Source organism: Mycteria americana, chromosome 9 (genome assembly GCF_035582795.1).
Source record: "Mycteria americana isolate JAX WOST 10 ecotype Jacksonville Zoo and Gardens chromosome 9, USCA_MyAme_1.0, whole genome shotgun sequence".
Lineage (NCBI taxonomy): Eukaryota > Metazoa > Chordata > Aves > Ciconiiformes > Ciconiidae > Mycteria > Mycteria americana.
This window is the reverse complement of record NC_134373.1, coordinates 34,405,912-34,422,588: the sequence shown is the minus strand read 5'-3', so window position 1 is coordinate 34,422,588 and position 16,677 is coordinate 34,405,912. Positions and strand designations below refer to the sequence as shown.

Genomic DNA, 16,677 nt, shown 5'->3' with positions numbered 1-16,677 from the left:
GGCTGAGCATCAGTTGGTGGGTAGTGAGCAGTTGCATCACTTGGGGTTTTTTTGGTTTTTTTTTTCCCTGGGTTTTGTTCCTCTCTCTCTTTCTTGTTATTTTCCTTCTCATTACAAATATTATTATTATTATTATTATTATTATTATTATTATTATTATTTCAAATATTAAACTGTTCTTATCTCACCCCATGAGTTTTCTTACTTGTGCTCCTCAGATTCTCTCCCCCATCCCACTGGGAGGGGGGATGGTGAGCGAGCGGCTGTGTCGTGCTTAGTTGCTGACTGGCACTGTGAAAGAAAAATCTCTTCCATTTAAGTCTCCTCTCCCACTAACATTGCTGGATGTATCAACAGACTTCACTTTCAGACTTTGTCACTTAGCAATACATAAACAGATCTACAGCTGGTTCTAATTGATTCATTCTACCTGTTTCAGAAACCCTGCCTGAAATTTTATAAAATATAATTCCAACAGTTTGCAGCAAATCTATTGAAAGGGAACATAGATTTCTGATTCCAATTTGTGTTGAAAATCAATAACTACTAGGCATAAGACAAAAGAAAGAGATTTGTTATTAAAATGGAAGGTCAGGAGCCCGTATATCTAGGTTATATTTCTGGGTTGAGTCTAGGTGCCTGTGGGTCCAAGTATACCATTTCATATTTGTGTATCTTGCTGTCTTTGTAAAATGAAGTATTTAATTTGCAAAAGGCTTGCAAAGGTAAGGTACCATTTATAAAGGACCTGAAGTCTTCAGGTGGAAGGGCAGTCTGGCGTCACCAGACTAACATTAAGTATCCATTATATTCAATAGAAACCAAGCGAAATTCGCCGGTCACAAGCGGTGTTCCCCAGGGCTCGGTGTTGGGGCCAGTTCTGTTTAACATCTTTATCAATGATCTGGACGAAGGGATCGAGTGCACCCTCAGTAAGTTTGCAGACAACACCAAGTTGTGTGGGAGTGTTGATCTGCTGGAGGGGAGGAAGGCTCTGCAGAGGGACCTGGACAGGCTGGATCGATGGGCTGGGGTGAATTGTATGAGGTTTAACAAGGCCAAGTGCAAGGTCCTGCACTTGGGCCACAGCAACCCCATGCAACGCTACAGGCTTGGGGAAGAGTGGCTGGAAAGCTGCCTGGCAGAGAAGGACCTGGGGGTGTTGGTTGACAGCCAGCTGAGTATGAGCCAGCAGTGTGCCCAGGTGGCCAAGAAAGCCAATGGCATCCTGGCTTGTATCAAAAATAGCGTGGCCAGCAGGACTAGGGAAGTGATTGTGCCCCTGTACTCGGCACTGGTGAGGCCGCACCTCGAATACTGTGTTCAGTTTTGGGCCCCCCACTACAAGAGGGATATTGAGGTACTGGAGTGCGTACAGAGAAGGGCAACGAAGCTGGTGAAGGGTCTGGAGCAGAAGTCTTGTGAGGAGCGGCTGAGGGAACTGGGGTTGTTTAGCCTGGAGAAAAGGAGGCTGAGGGGAGACCTCATCGCTCTCTACAACTACCTGAAAGGAGGTTGTAGAGAGGTGGGGGTCGGTCTCTTCTCCCAGGTAACAAGTGATAGGACAAGAGGAAATGGCCTCAAGTTGCGCCAGGGGAGGTTTAGACTGGATATTAGGAAATTTTTCTTCACCGAGAGGGTTATCAAGCATTGGAACAGACTGCCCAGGGAAGTGGTTGAGTCGCCATCCCTGGAGGTATTTAAAGGACGTTTGGATGAGGTGCTTAGAGACATGGTGTAGTGGTGGTTTTTGGCAGTGTTAGGTTTATGGTTGGACTCGATGATCTTAAAGGTCTTTTCCAACCTATATGATTCTGTGATTCTGTGATTCTGTGAAATGGGAGCTATTAGGCACAAAATCTAGCACACAGCAATTAGTTAAGGCCAGTTCAGTTGCCCTGATTCCCTTCGCTTCGTAAGTCCCTTCTGCACACTGAATAAAGCGGGTGCCCTGTAGAGAACTAAAGTAGGATGTTATAATTTAAGACAATGGACACATAGTTAATTTTGCATGGCCAACCATAAATCTGGCATTTTTCAGCCTCAAAATACTTGACTTTGCAAACTAAGTAACTGTCTTAATGAACTGCATTGCTCCAAATAAGTAGATTGTTAATCTAGACAAGCATCACTTTGAAGTGGGAAGAAATAGAAAAAACATAGCTTTATATTTAAGTGTTACCTGGTCCCAAGCTTACATCCCCGTAGTCAATTTGTCAGTTATTCTATGGACACGTCTGCTAATCACACAGCCCCATGCCATGAGGGTCTGGCTGCATTTGCCTGAAGCCACTTCTGAATTCAGAGGGTATCACTGAGCCCTGAAAGACTCCCAGCCCCTTGGTCAAACAAGCATTTACCAAGAAGCTAAAATGGATAGAACAACTCTTTTCCTCCCCACCACGTGCTGCCTTTGCGTCACCCCTGACTTTGCTTCTTCCCTAGAAGCAGCCCTTGAACACTTACCCTGGCTTCTACATCCTATACCACACCCCAGCCATTAGCACCTGGAAAAGTCCCAGAGACTTTATTTAATTCTTATTTGAACTAAACCATGTCTTTCTGTGAAAGAATAGTCTTGCTATCTAGAAAGGCAGAGAGATCTAAACCTTATACTGGCTCTTTATTTCTTGTACGACATTATCATCAAGGGGGAAGGCTGTGTAGGTCAGACGAGGTGCCCAGTTTCACCTATGTAACACCCTCGCTGTCAGTGTATTTGCACAGCTGTGACTTAGCAAATGGGTCTAATGCTGAAGAGAGATGAGGAAAGAAGTGTTTTTCTTTATATTACTGGCTGAGCAAACCTCGCAGGCACTCTGCGAACAGAGTAAAAAATCATTCAAAGCTGTCTCTTGTCACACTAGTCAGTAAGTATTATTCTCTGAGTGCAGCCTTGTTGAGAAGGAAGAGGCTATCCTTACATAGATATTTTTTGATCTACAAATGTATTTTAAGATAGAAGTATATATTTTAAAGTGAGAACACAGAGACCAGTCAGAGAAGAAAGAAATGCAGCATGTGCTAGAATGAAACCAGCAATGGCAAAAAAGACAGGACTATGATGAAATACCTTCTTTTACAGCACAGATATCCAGCTTCAGCATGCCCTTCACAAAGCCTTGAGGGCTCACCTAGACCCTACTGAAATGAACAGCAGACTTCCACACAGAATATTGCTGGTTGCACCCTGACTTGACTGCAGATATTTACACATTTCTTGCAGCAGACACAGTATTTTGTACCTGCTGACGGTCAGCCACCATCATTACCCAGCCTGTGGGCGGCTGACTGCTTTGCCATTGTATATGTAAAATATGTAGAACTAACTAGGCTGTGATCTAGCTGCTTTCATGTACCTGTTTATCCTTGTGGCATTGCGGTATGACTGACGTCAGACAAACAATGGTGTCAGACCCTTCCTAAGAGTGTTTTTTTACCAGGTTTCTTCATTACAATGGTGCTGGGCTCCCATGGTCCACAAGAAATCATTGATAGCAATGCCCCTGAGGGTCTCCAGAATGGGCTGTACCCAGCCTCGTCTTTAGCTTCGCTCCCACAGATGTTAAAATGAGCATTTCAGCTTCTTACTCTAGAGACTCACAGCAATCAGACGGCATCCCTCCTGAAGCAGCAGGAATGAGTAGTAGAAAGCCTTTTTAACCTATGTTGGCATTAAATACATTAAATGTATTCTTCCTCAAGTTAAATGTAGAAACTGAAGAAACAACTGGAAAAGTATAGCTGCACTGAGCAGACAGATTGACCTTTATTTTACAGAGCCATGTTCCCAGTCCAGCCCAGTCTTATCTCCCTAGAAGAGTCACCACAGTGTAAAAGATAAAAAGGTCACTGGAGTTTCAATCTGCAAAGTGCAATTTCATAGCACACCAAAAGCAGATATACAGATGTCATGGTTTAGCCCCAGTCAGCAACTAAGCACCACGCAGCCATTCCCTCACTCTCCCCCCTCCCGCTGGGATGGGGGAGAAAATCTGCAGAGCACAAGTAAGAAAACCTATGAGTTGAGATAAGAACAGTTTAATAATTGAAATAAAATAATAATAATAATAATAATAATAATAATAATAATAATAATAATATAATAATAATGATAATGATAATAATAATAATAATATAATTTGTAATGAAAAGGAAAACAACGAGAGAGAGAGAAAAAAAAAACCCAGGGAAAAAAACAAGTGAAGTAGCTACTCACCACCCCTGACCGATGCCCAGCCCGTCCCCAAGCAGAAATCACTGCCCCCTGGCCAGCTCCCCCCAGTTTCGGTACTGGGCATGAGGCCATATGTTATGGAACAGCCCTTTGGGCAGTGTGGGTCAGCTGTCCTGGCTGTGTCCCCTCCCAGCTTCTGGTGCCCCTGGCAGAGCAGGGGAAGCTGAAAAGTCCTTGACCAGTGTAAGCACTGCCCAGCAACAACCGAAACATCAGAGTGATATCAACATTATTCTCGTCCTAAATCCAAGCCACAGCACTATCCCAGCTCCTAGGAAGAAAATTACCTCTGTCCCAGCTGAAACCAGGACAACAGAAAACACACACAATGTGTGGGAAAATACTACTAGCTGTTAATTCAGTTCATAGATATATTAGTAGTTAGGATACAGTTTCTTCTCCTAAAACTAGCATATTTCAAAGTTGTCTCTAGAAATAGAGCACTAGAGCAGGATCTCAGTGAGAAACAAGGTAAGTTCAGCCATTTTCCAAAAAAAAAGGGTTTTATTAAAAAAAGCTGATGCAACACTAAAATGAATTGAAATATTTTTTCTGCCATTTTGAACATTATATTTGCAAAAATGTACTAGTGTACTCTCTTGTCCACAAGAAGGACTTGATATGTGCCAAAATTTCCATGCCAATAGAGACAGCATTTCATGTCTCATTTCAGTGCCTTCATTTTGGGGTTTTCAGCTTGTGAGACTTTAAGAAAACTTACTCATTTTCAAGGCAAATATTGCTGTCGAATGGACACTTACCAATCAAAGCACCAACTAGCTCCTTTCTTTGGAAAGCATGAGCCATGTTTTTTTATGGTAAGAACTGAGGTACAGGAAAATGGCTGTATCAGTTGCTCCACTGTAACAAAATGTTTGTTTTCTTAGAAAAAAGACTTGAAATGATGAAAACCCACTACCTATTGTGAGGTATATGAAGGGTGACGGCACAGTAAGGGAAGAGGTGCACATCTGCCGCCTCTCTCCCATACCAAGATGCAATAGGAACATTCTGACTCCTTCCACCCAAGGCATTCAGTGATGAGATAAAAGTCTATGGTGGGACTCGGGCTGCCTCTGCAGTCTCTTTAGGGTCTGTGCATTTCTCATTTCTTAGCCAAAAATTACTTCTTAAGTTTGTTCCTGAAAATACAGCCAAATCTAAAAGGGGATCAACAGACTACCTATTTGAGAAACTAAGTGTCATTTTTCATATTTAAAAGGAATACACATGCAACATAAATATGAAGCCAGAGGATGCTCTTTTTATTTAGAGCATCCTGGTTAAGGATGGTTTCTATGGCAGCAGAAAAGAAGGGTTTTGTTTTTTCCCATACACGCCCCCCCCCCCCCCCCCCCCCCAGGAACTATTCAGCTGTTGAATTTAGGAAGATTCACTTAGCTTATTAAAAATATTTTTTCTTCTTTGACGATATGCCAAAAGTGATAAAAGATCAGCTATTTATATCATATCCCACTTTCAACATTTCCTTCAATGTATCTGCAACTATATTTTCTTATTGCTGTTCTGCGTTTCAAAAGAGGCATTTAGAAAGACAGCAAGGGCATTTGATTATTTAGCACAAGCTGAGGTCAGAAAATCACACTGATTAATGATATTAAGCTGAGGAGAGTCACAAAATTAATTATAACTTTACATCAGACCTTTACAAGCAGGTAGCTCTAGGTTCATAAGAATGACATTAGGTTTTGGATAAACAGCTACATAGCTGAAGATAATTTCTCCTATTAAAAGTATATGCATTTACAATTTCTATTTTTATATCTGATAGCAAAAGATATAATCACCAACTCATTGTGCAGATATGGAAAGTTCCGTTCTAAGACATTTGGGTTAGGTAAAATGTTGGAGAAAAAAGAAATACGGTCTATTTTAATTTACCACCTCACAGCCACATATTATTAGGCAAGTTCAAAGACTCAAAGACTGTGGTCTCTTTACATTGCCTGTGGAAGACTAATATACTCTCAAATGGCATAATACGAAGATCCATGGTTAAAAAAAAACTTAGAGCCTGGCACTCAAAAGTGGTGAACAACTGCAAGGGCAGATTTAGGATATCAGCTCAGGATTATTTAGATGGTTAGGCACTTGGAGACTGATCTTATTTCCACTGAAGTCAACAATTACACTTCTGTTCACATCCATGGTAGAGATTTGACACTTTGACTAAATAGTTTCCCTTTTACAATAAAATATGTCAAGCTGCACAGCTTCCCAGCACCAGAGCTATGTCTATATAATCAACAGCCGGTCAAACTTGTGCTCAGTCCAAACTACCACATTGTGTGGACACAATTCTTGGTTTAGGACTGCATAATCCCTTGGTGTGTATTGAGACAAGACAATGAGAAAGGCTGGATCCCTCGTGTCCCTTGGCACAAGTCCAAATACATCAATATCCAGTGTGGATGGGACAGATATGCTACATTTAACCTGGCTGCTACCACATATCCCACTTGCTTTTGCAGCAATGTCTCATGGCTGAGATCAAGAAGACTCATCATCTACTAGGTCTTTCCTGGGACACTTTTGCTTGCACATGAGCAAATATTGCAAGGACTGCTGCACTCCAAGCAAGTGCATGCTATAGGCAACAATTTACATCCACAGCATATGCACAGCTCTGATTTTACCTTTCTCTCAGGTGTTTGCATGGCAGACTCCCTTAAATTGACAAGAGAAGCAGCTTTGATGCAGTGAAGATTATCTATGCATCCATTCCACTCTTTGTAGGACCTCTTCCATTTTCTCTGCAGCACCAGACCACCTTCTGGAACATAGCAAGTAAATAAAGGCCATATAATTTCTTTGGTGTCTTCAGGAGGATTCAGTCACAGAAAAATGTTAGCATTAGCATGGTCTCGAGTCAAGTAACATTGTTTTATGGAATTTGCATCCTGTATTCGTAATTCTTTGCAAACCTGACCGTATGACCTTCAATTCTGGTGTCACAAATATTTGCACAGATAAGCAGTTTCTGGGATAATCCAGTTTTGCTCAAAATGCAAAATCCCATATATGGAACACAGTTCAGCTATCTAAATATTTGTGTAAACAGATGCTGCTTAATTTGGAGCACTACCTTTACCACACCACTGTACTTAACAGTCAGCATTTCCTTTTTATTCCGGGATGCCATACTATTGAAATGTGCTACATGTTTATTTCAAGAATCCAGCACAGAGGGGGAGGGTTTTGGTCCAGATCCTGCCATCACACACCTTCTTTCACTGACCTGAATGAGAGCTGCATCAAGCCTGATAGATACATCTTCCACTGAGAAATTCTCATGGACAAACAGTTTTGCTTCACTGTCTTGTGAAGACTTTCAGTTCTGCAAGTGCTTCAGTGCAAGACTCTCCAGGTACAGAGAAGAGTGCCATGTCACTCCCATTGACTGCAGTATGAATTACGCTTCATTCCTTTACAAATCTCTCTCTTCCCTCTCTCAGATGGAAACTTCCCAATTTCTACTGGAGGGAGAAGAAAAAAAATACATTAAAAAGGCAGCAAAGTGTATGGTGATTGCCTTTTTCCCTATCTAGTGAGCACTGTCCCAAAGATGTTCTCAAGTCAGATGAAACTGAATAATATATTTTAATATCACTGCAGGCTAAGTTTGACCTTTAAATATTAATATTTAAATATTAATGAAAGAGCAGGAGGAAAGCAGACTGACAGGTGTAATACAAGTCAGATAAAATAGCACAGTAAAATTATATGCTGCATTGAAATTCTCATTAGTGATAATGAGATATGCACATACAGTCCATGATCTGAAGATGTACTCCAGAAAATCCAGGTAGAATAAATTATCAGAAAATTTTGCTAAGAGTAATTATTCTTATTTTATAACTTTGGGGGCGATTCTTTAAGAGAGGAAAAGTCAGACACCTGTGCTTATGCATGTAAGTGGACTTTTTTCTTTAAATTGTAACCTTATTGGATTTGTTTCCTAAAATATTTTACCCAAGGGTCTCTTTCCATTCCAACAGTATAGGAAAATATTAATCTTTACACAGTTCTTCATAGTAGCTCACTAGTCTGTTCTTTATTAATCAAAGTGTATCTCTCAAACATGCCCTGAGTACTGCTTATACCACTAAAGCTGTCTGAGAATAGTGGAAAATTACATGCTGAAATTATAAACATTTTCCCATTAAGTGCAATATAACAAGATAGAGACATAATTTTGAAGTAGGATCAGTTCTTCATTCAGCACCTTCACTGCAATATAAAAAGGCAAAATCGCAGAAGTCACGTAAGGACACTGGGAGCTTTCAAATCATTCACACTTAAAATCGTGTGTGCAAATCTACAAGATGGTTTTGAAAACGTGACTGAAAGAATCTGTCTTAAAACCAATGAAAACAAGACATTAATAATGAAGGAGAGCTTAACAGATCCACAGCTGCTGCCTCACAGGTCTGTGTCTCTGCTAAAGCGGCGCTGTTTAATGGAAAGATAATATGATGTTGGAAATTATGTAATTAAAAAAATTATTTACAATTAGTTTGTTTATCCTTTTTGAAGATAGTTAACTACCTAGAAGGTGTAAAGTTGTAAAAGGTGTAAATGTTTAGAAATGCATGGTGGAAGTGAGGTTTAACTTCCCTGGAAGCAGTAAATATTCTACACTAATATCAGGCTGACTAGGGAATTCAATTTGTTATATCTCCCAGTGTCTCTCAGCATCACCTGCAGGGCCAGATTTATTCAATGCTTTATCTGCTTCTGTCAGAAAAAAAAAAAAGTGACTAACACTAATTCTATGACACAGCACAAATGACTTTTTACTTTTGCAGGTAAATTCTTATCCCGAGCAATCAGACTCCAGAGAAAGTCTCATAGCGACCAACAAATAGCTGTACAACATCAGCCAATGTGAGAGTACTGCAAGATCATGAATGTAGAATACAACTGAAAATGCTATTTTCACAGGGCATGTATATTCTGAGGAGGCTGAGATGGGTGCATGTCCTAAGTCTGAGCTGCCAGCATAGCAAGTTTTATTTTAAATAACACCTGTACCACCTACTTTGTCCTTACTGAGCTTCTGATATAGCCCTTCCAATACTTGTGTCCCCACCACCTCACCTGCACTGTGCACAACTCCATGGCTCAACACACAGTCCAACAAAGTGTCCTGCCAGCTCCTTACTCTCCCTAATGATTTCTCCTGACTTTATTGTGCCAGAATCCTGTAACAGGCTCATGAACTTCAGGAAGAACAACTGAGGGAGCTGAGACATGGCATCCAGCTTATCCCAGACACTACACTGCCCAAACCCATGTGAGCTATGAGCCTAGATGAGGCAGCCTCTAAGCACAGGGAATATGGTTGACCTCATGCCAAAGACATCTCCACTGTTTTGAGTAAGCACCACCCACCAGCAGAGATGCTCATTGTCCTTCTGATGTGAGATGATCAACCAGGAGCCATTAACTTCAGGATGTAACAGGGCTCTTGAGAAAACACAAGCTTATCTTTGAGGATACACAACATGTAGATGGTGGCAACTGAAACGTGGCGTGTGCTTGGATGTGAGACATTGCATTTTGGCATCATCAAAGGACTGTCCCACCACTGTTTTCAGGGTCAGTGAGGGAATGTGCTCTTTTAGAAGAGCACACTCAGGGAACTCCAGAGTATAGCAAAAACAAATCTTTTTGTTGAAGTCGACCATCACTTTTTTTTAGTCAAAGTTTAGTTCTATGGCACTTGAAATAGCATTTTTACAACAGAAATTTTGCTCCACATTTGGTATCTAGACAGAAGATATTTTTTGAGTGCTTACACTTGCTGGGGTGTTAAGGCTTAGAGCCTAAGAAGTCACACAGAGATCTGCTTCATTCATCAAAACCTGCTGCACATCTGCAAAATACATTTATTTGTCTTATGCTCCACGTTTCCATGTACATCCCTGCTTTATTTTTCTTGAAATGTACAAATCCCAGCTCAGGAATTTTTTCTGGCATTTTGCCATCTAAATCAGTTAGGCATCTCTTGTTTTTCTTGCTTTCTTTAGTGAAATTACATAATTATAGATTAATGCATTTTGCCGTTCAAGGTTGAAGTAATTCAGGCTTCATTTAAAACCCTAAATTGCCCTTTTACACACTATACAGTGAGTACATTTGCCCTCTGCCTGGAGCTTACGTATACTGATTTGCTGCCTCCTTTTCTTTGTCTTTGATTATCTTCATTCCTTACAGACATGGATGGGAAAGGGTAAAACACACTGTTAATCCAAAGGATGGGCATTATATAGAAGCAATGTCATTCTGAGACTAGAATAAAATAAAAACCCTTTCCATTTCACTCAATCTCACTTAAAAAAGCTTTTTTTCATTCCGTACCCTCCAGAAGAGGAATGAAGGCGTAGGCACAAAAACTGCCGCAAAGCAAGCTGAATACCAGGACTCCCTCATGTTTTGTGCAGAGAGGGCTGAGGGAGGACAGGCTCTCTGAGAGACCAAGGGCTCACCAGAAGGACACAGGAACAGCTCTAGGACAGACCCTGTCTCTGACAGTAACCAGGAGCTTTGATTCCCTTCATAACCCGGGGCAAAGATCGATTGTTATCGTGGATAAGCAAGCATAAGTAACTACTGAATATACAAAATGGTATGAGGAACCCTCTAGGGAAGTCCAGCATTTCAACTCAACTAGGTCACACTTAAAGCCTACAAACCCAGATAAACATCCAGCACTATTTCCAAAACTGCACTTAAGGACCTTGACTACATTAAGAGCCTATTCACTCTGTACTCCCAACAGTCAATGGAGAGAGGCAGACACCACTATGGAGCTCATGTGACATTTGAACTTCTTTTTGAAGTGAGTGCTTTAATACAGGACCTCTGTTAATGTCCATATGGCAGGAATGTGAGCGTGAATGATTCATTTCAATCATGCAGGATGTCTGTGGCAGAGGTGGAAGCTCTACATGTATTTTCTGAGTCCCAGTCCCATAACTGAGTGACACTGAAATAATTTTGGTTATATTATTAATGACGTTTCTTTACACCTGGCAATTTACATGAGAATGTTTTAAGCTGTCAGAGTGCGGGGGAGTGTAGAAACTAGACTGTATGCCATGGATGAACACTGTTTCAGTCACCAAATGCTTCCTTCCTTTACTAATACATATCCTCTAATAGGGCTCTGTTAATTCCCTTCAAGAAAAATTCCAATATCTGATGTGCTGTTGTATGCTTGGTAAATGACCTGTGTTTTACCATTATGGAAGTAAAGACGGAACATCTCTCTTTGCACGACTCAATGATTTAATAATTATTAATGAGACATTATGCCTTTAAACATTTCTGGCAGATGATTAAGTGCATGCTAAATGTTTAACATAGCTTTTAGAGGCTTGTATTACGATGCTGCATAGCAACTGAAATTTCATATACACACCTAAGGTAAATTCCGTTATAGCTATCTGGGAACTGTCGCTGAGATTTTGTGAAGCTGACAAAATAACAAACTTTGGTCAATATATTCAGTGTCATTTGTATATCCAGCATTTTTGCCACACCAAGGAGTTTTGCACTCTTGATGTATCCAAACCTATATCCAGATATTCCTTACCATGTACATGATTCTCACCTGCAGAATTCTGGCACGCAAGTCCAAAGACATTTGCCTTCTGCTAGATGTGAACAGCCTGTCTTCCTGCATGCCAAGTTAAAAATAGAGCTCTGCTGTGAGAACCAGTCATCTGTACGATGTCTACAGGCATGAATGCTCAGGAAAGCAGTGGCAGGACATTGAGTAATGTGCATCAAACTGAACATGGTGAGTTGCAGAAGAAAGGTGGAGGACCTTTACACACAAATGTGACATGGAGGTGTGTTATCACTCACTTAAAAAAACAAAAACCTTTCCTTTATAATACTGACAAATATGATGAGTGAGAATATAGCTGGACATTTGGAACAATTTATTGTTTTCCTCCTTTGCTTGGTTCTGCAATATGCTCAGGTAGCAACCAAATACTTAATAAACGTTACCTAGCTTCTACATCTGCTCATCTTATTCAGCATTGCCTAAAAGAATTTATTCATGTTATTATTGTTATTATTGCTGTTAGTCAGTGAGGGATTGTTTAAGAGAGTTTGAAATGGTTTTGAGGTACAAAGCAAGAGTTTGCCCCAATAGAAGACAAAGTGTTAGTCCAAACAATGTATAAGCCCGATGTGGTCACGTATAATATGTGCTCTTGCTCTCTAAACACTTGCCTTACTGCAGTTTAAGGGAAGGAGTGGTAACAGTGAGAAGCAGCTTTGGGAGTACAAAAGCCATGATGATTATTAGTTTGTTAGAATTAAATCTATCAGTGGTCCTTGGTTCTAGTAAATAATTGAAGGCAGATCATGCTTTGCCTAAGCTCTGTTTGAGCTGGACTGTGACAACAAGGACAAAGAGTCAATCTAAGCCACCTTTATGGTCTCCTGTCTCAGAGTCCCTGGTGCTTACTCTACAGAAAAACATATAGAAAGGTAAGAAGTTCTTGTTTGTGTTTGCTGCCAACAGCTCAAAAGAAACTGTCATCTAATACTGCCATGCAGCAATTACTTCTCCAGTAAGAACAGACAATCACATATCTTAGTGTAGTGATATCCCACTGGGTTATAAACTGATGTGACACTGCCTTTTGTCAGATTACATGAACAGAGATCAAAAGCATCACAGCCAGCTAAAACCACTTTGACCCCCTGTGGAAGCTCTGAGTTGTCCAAGAATGGTTACTGGTATCTGTTAGGAGCAAATTAACAAAGAGACGGAGTAGGTCATACAGTCTCTGGGTGACTACATTTTTACTGATTAAACACACATTAATGAATTGTGTTTTGTTTCTAAGATAGTTTTCTCTGAAATACCCTGCCTTCAGATGAAGTACACGGTTTTAGGGAGGTGGGCTAGTCATTAAATTCTCCTATCAGTATTACCAGAGAAGAGAGGACTGTAGTTCAGGTATGTTGAAACAGCCAGACTGCACTAAGGCCAATCTGAAGACTGGGAAGACCATGATTCCCCCCGGATTTGCGTGATTGTTCAAGATCTGACACCTGGAAGATACCAGAGGGGTCAAGCATGCAATGACTTGCTGTGCCAACAAGATGTGTGGCTCTTCCTTCACCTCATTTTAAATTTTTGCCTATTCTGGGGCACAAGAACAGAAATTGTGATCACCACTAGAATTTAACTCTGATCCATTAAGAAAGACTGCCATCTCCTGGTTTCATCAACAACAGTCTGTCACAGAAAAAAAAGAGTTGGTTTAGTTAAAGCTTACAGCACATCATAAAGTCATGCTTGCTCTGAACCTTTAGGGGAAAATGTCACTGATAATAAAGGACAGGCAAGTGAAAGTTGGAAAGGCTAATGCATTATGACTACACTATATAGATTAAGCCAACGTGTGCAATAATTATAACTATCACAGCTTGACACAGTTTATAAAGGCTTGAACCATAAAAGCTCAGAGCCCAATAATACAAGCTATTGAGCATTCTCTTATGGAGCGCTGACTGTCCGAGCTCCCACTGAGTTTCAATCAAAAAATGTAATATTACATAACAGGCTGATAATTAACCATTCTCATTCTCAGGAATATTAAAACTTATTTAAATGGCAATCTGAAAGGGTCTTGAGAGTAAAAGTAAAGGTGCTGGTTTTGACTGGGATAGAGTTAATTTTTTCCATAGTAGCTTGTATGGGACTATGTTTTGGTTTTGTGCTGGAAACAGTGCTGATAATACATGGATGTTTTCCTTATTGCTGAGCAGTGCTTACACAGAGTCAAGGCCTTTTCTGCTCCTCACCCCACCCCACCAGCGAGGAGGCTGGGGGAGCACAAGGAGTTGGGAGGGGACACAGCCAGGACAGCTGACCCCAACTGCCCAAAGGGCCGTTCCATACCATATGGCGTCATGCTCAGCATATAAAGCTGGGGAAGAAGAAGGAAGGGGGGACGTTCGGAGTGACAGCGTTTTGTCTTCCCAAGTAACCATTACACGTGATGGAGCCCTGCTTTCCTGGAGATGGCTGAACACCTGCCTGCCCATGGGAAGCAGTGAATGAATTCCTTGCTTTGCTTTGCTTGTGTGCACGGCTTTTGCTTTACCTATTAAACTGTCCTTATCTCAACTTGCAAGTTTTCTCACTTTTACCCTTCTGATTCTCTTCCCCTCCATTCCACTGTGAGGGGAGAGAGCGAGAGGCTGTCTGGTGCTTAGGTGCCAGCTGGGGTTAAACCATGACAGTAACTTACACTAGTTTTAAGGATATGCAAAATGATGTAAAGCAGAAGAGTAGTGTAAAACTATGGATGTAGGAGCATACTAATAATATTGAGCAAGTGAGGGGTAAGCCACTTCAAGGAAATCACTAGTGAGTGTATTCCAAACTGCACCTTGCAGCAAATGTGAGAATGAACTCACTTGATATTTTCTTGAGGGTATTCTGTTATTCGCCATGAGCCAAAAGCACGCTTAGGTAGAGGTATCACAGATTATTTGACATGCTGTATGTTCACTATTTAGTTTCCTCCTCTGTCCAGGTTTATGAGAATCTGGCCCCCTAAGATACATACTTTGTTACAAAATAGTATTTTACTATCACTTGTTATTTAAATTTTGGTGGTTAAGAGTAATACACTTTTGTTTAATATTACAATAGTGCCCAGAGCTCCCTGATATGTACAGGCCTTCTTTGTTATAGGTCCCTCACAAACGTATTTTTTAAATTAGTCCTTACTTTAAGGGCTTTCTATCTAAATACAAACAGGCAGTGAGAGTAAAGAAATACAACTATCCTCATCTTACAGATGAAGACATTCTCACTGTATGGATGAGATAAATGCAGTTAGAATGATCCCTTAAGATAATATGAGCATCTACAGCATAACAAGGCATTGAGTTCTGTCCTCACAAGTCCCAGACAGATGTCTTGACTGCAAAATCTTTTGTACTATTTTATACAGGAAGGAAACAAACATTTAAAGCATAAATGTCATTCTGAACATAGGCATGTTGTTGGTATTACTGAAGTCAGGGGCCTGAGCTCAAGGAGTTTAATATTTAAGGTATGAGTTTCCCATCCATAATCAGAAGAATGCTAATACCATTGTTTAAATAACGCTTTGTTTAATTTAAGATTTTCAACTCCTTCCTTGAAGGAAGAATTTTGCATTATTTAAAGTAAAGGTAAAAGGATTTTCAAACTGTAAAGTAAATAGGATATTACTCTTCAGCACAGAAAGGTTTACTCTGTTTAGGAAGAAACATAACTAACTATGTTATATTATCTGAAAGTTTTTCACAATAGTTGCCATTGCATCCTTCTAGAAGCTTTCAGACTTCTAGGTACATGTATGAAAATTAATAAGACTGAAGAAAACTCAGAAAAATATCACACTGTGTTCTCCATCATCTTTTTCACTAACAGTATAAGAAACATAGGGCAACTATTCAAGGAAGTCAAATCTGACTTCAAATTTCCGGAACCTAATTTAAAACAGCAATTTAAAAAGATCATAAATGGCTTAGAATTGAATTAAAAATATTCAGCAACGTGTAGAAAATTTTGTAGCAAAACATTGTTCTGCAATAGTTAAATGAAGGAACACGTGATGGACAACTCGTGGGAGGAAAAAAAAAAATAACCTCAATCCTTCATTCCCTTTCCTCTTCAACTAATGGCATTTTTGTGTTGGAGCTCTCTCACAGCCAGGGTGACATCTTGTGTTCATTCCATCCACAAAATGCCACAGATTTGTCTGCATCCAGCTGCCAATGCACCCAGAACATCCAAAGCTCTATCCCTCCCCTTTAAATATTATCTTCAAAATAGTTGCAAAGAATCTTAGCTGACCCAATGTATTTCATTTACTGTCTCAGATTTCATAATCTCTTTAATTATGACTTTATATTATTTGAACAGAGCTATTTTAAATGAAGATATGTTAAATGATAAGGCAACATAAAAGACACACCCCTTCTGAAAAGGAGACAGTAATATATTTACTAGGATTCTTTAAATTAATGAGGGCACTGTAAAAGGAAAGCCTTTTATGCCCGACAAAATTATTATTTTAAAGATTATGAACCTGTCAGCCTGTAAGCTATAAGCTAGCTGCTACACCTGCAGTTTGATCAATCTGTTAATTAATCACTTGATCCTACTTGTAGCCTTTGCAGTATTTTGAAAAATCTTCACTAAGTTTTTTTAAAAATAGGAAAATATTAAAAAATGGATCTTCCTATGTAGAGAAAGAATATAGTGAATTTAAATGCTATCTTAATAAAAGTGACTGTACCTTACTGTCATGTGCAAAACAGGCTATTTATCAATACTTACTAGGGATGGTGGAACAGTTGAAGCAAACAGCTGTAAACAGCCTCCT

General features: G+C 40.0%; 1 long non-coding RNA gene across 1 annotated transcript; it reads right to left on the bottom strand.

Annotated features, from left to right (window-relative positions):
- Positions 1 to 6,944: 6,944 nt before the first annotated feature.
- LOC142414505 (uncharacterized) lies at positions 6,945 to 16,677 on the bottom strand. The gene is made up of 3 exons (XR_012777098.1): positions 16,632 to 16,677; positions 7,497 to 7,734; positions 6,945 to 7,031 (listed from the first exon to the last, which is right to left on the bottom strand). It is a non-coding gene; the product is annotated as an uncharacterized LOC142414505 (long non-coding RNA).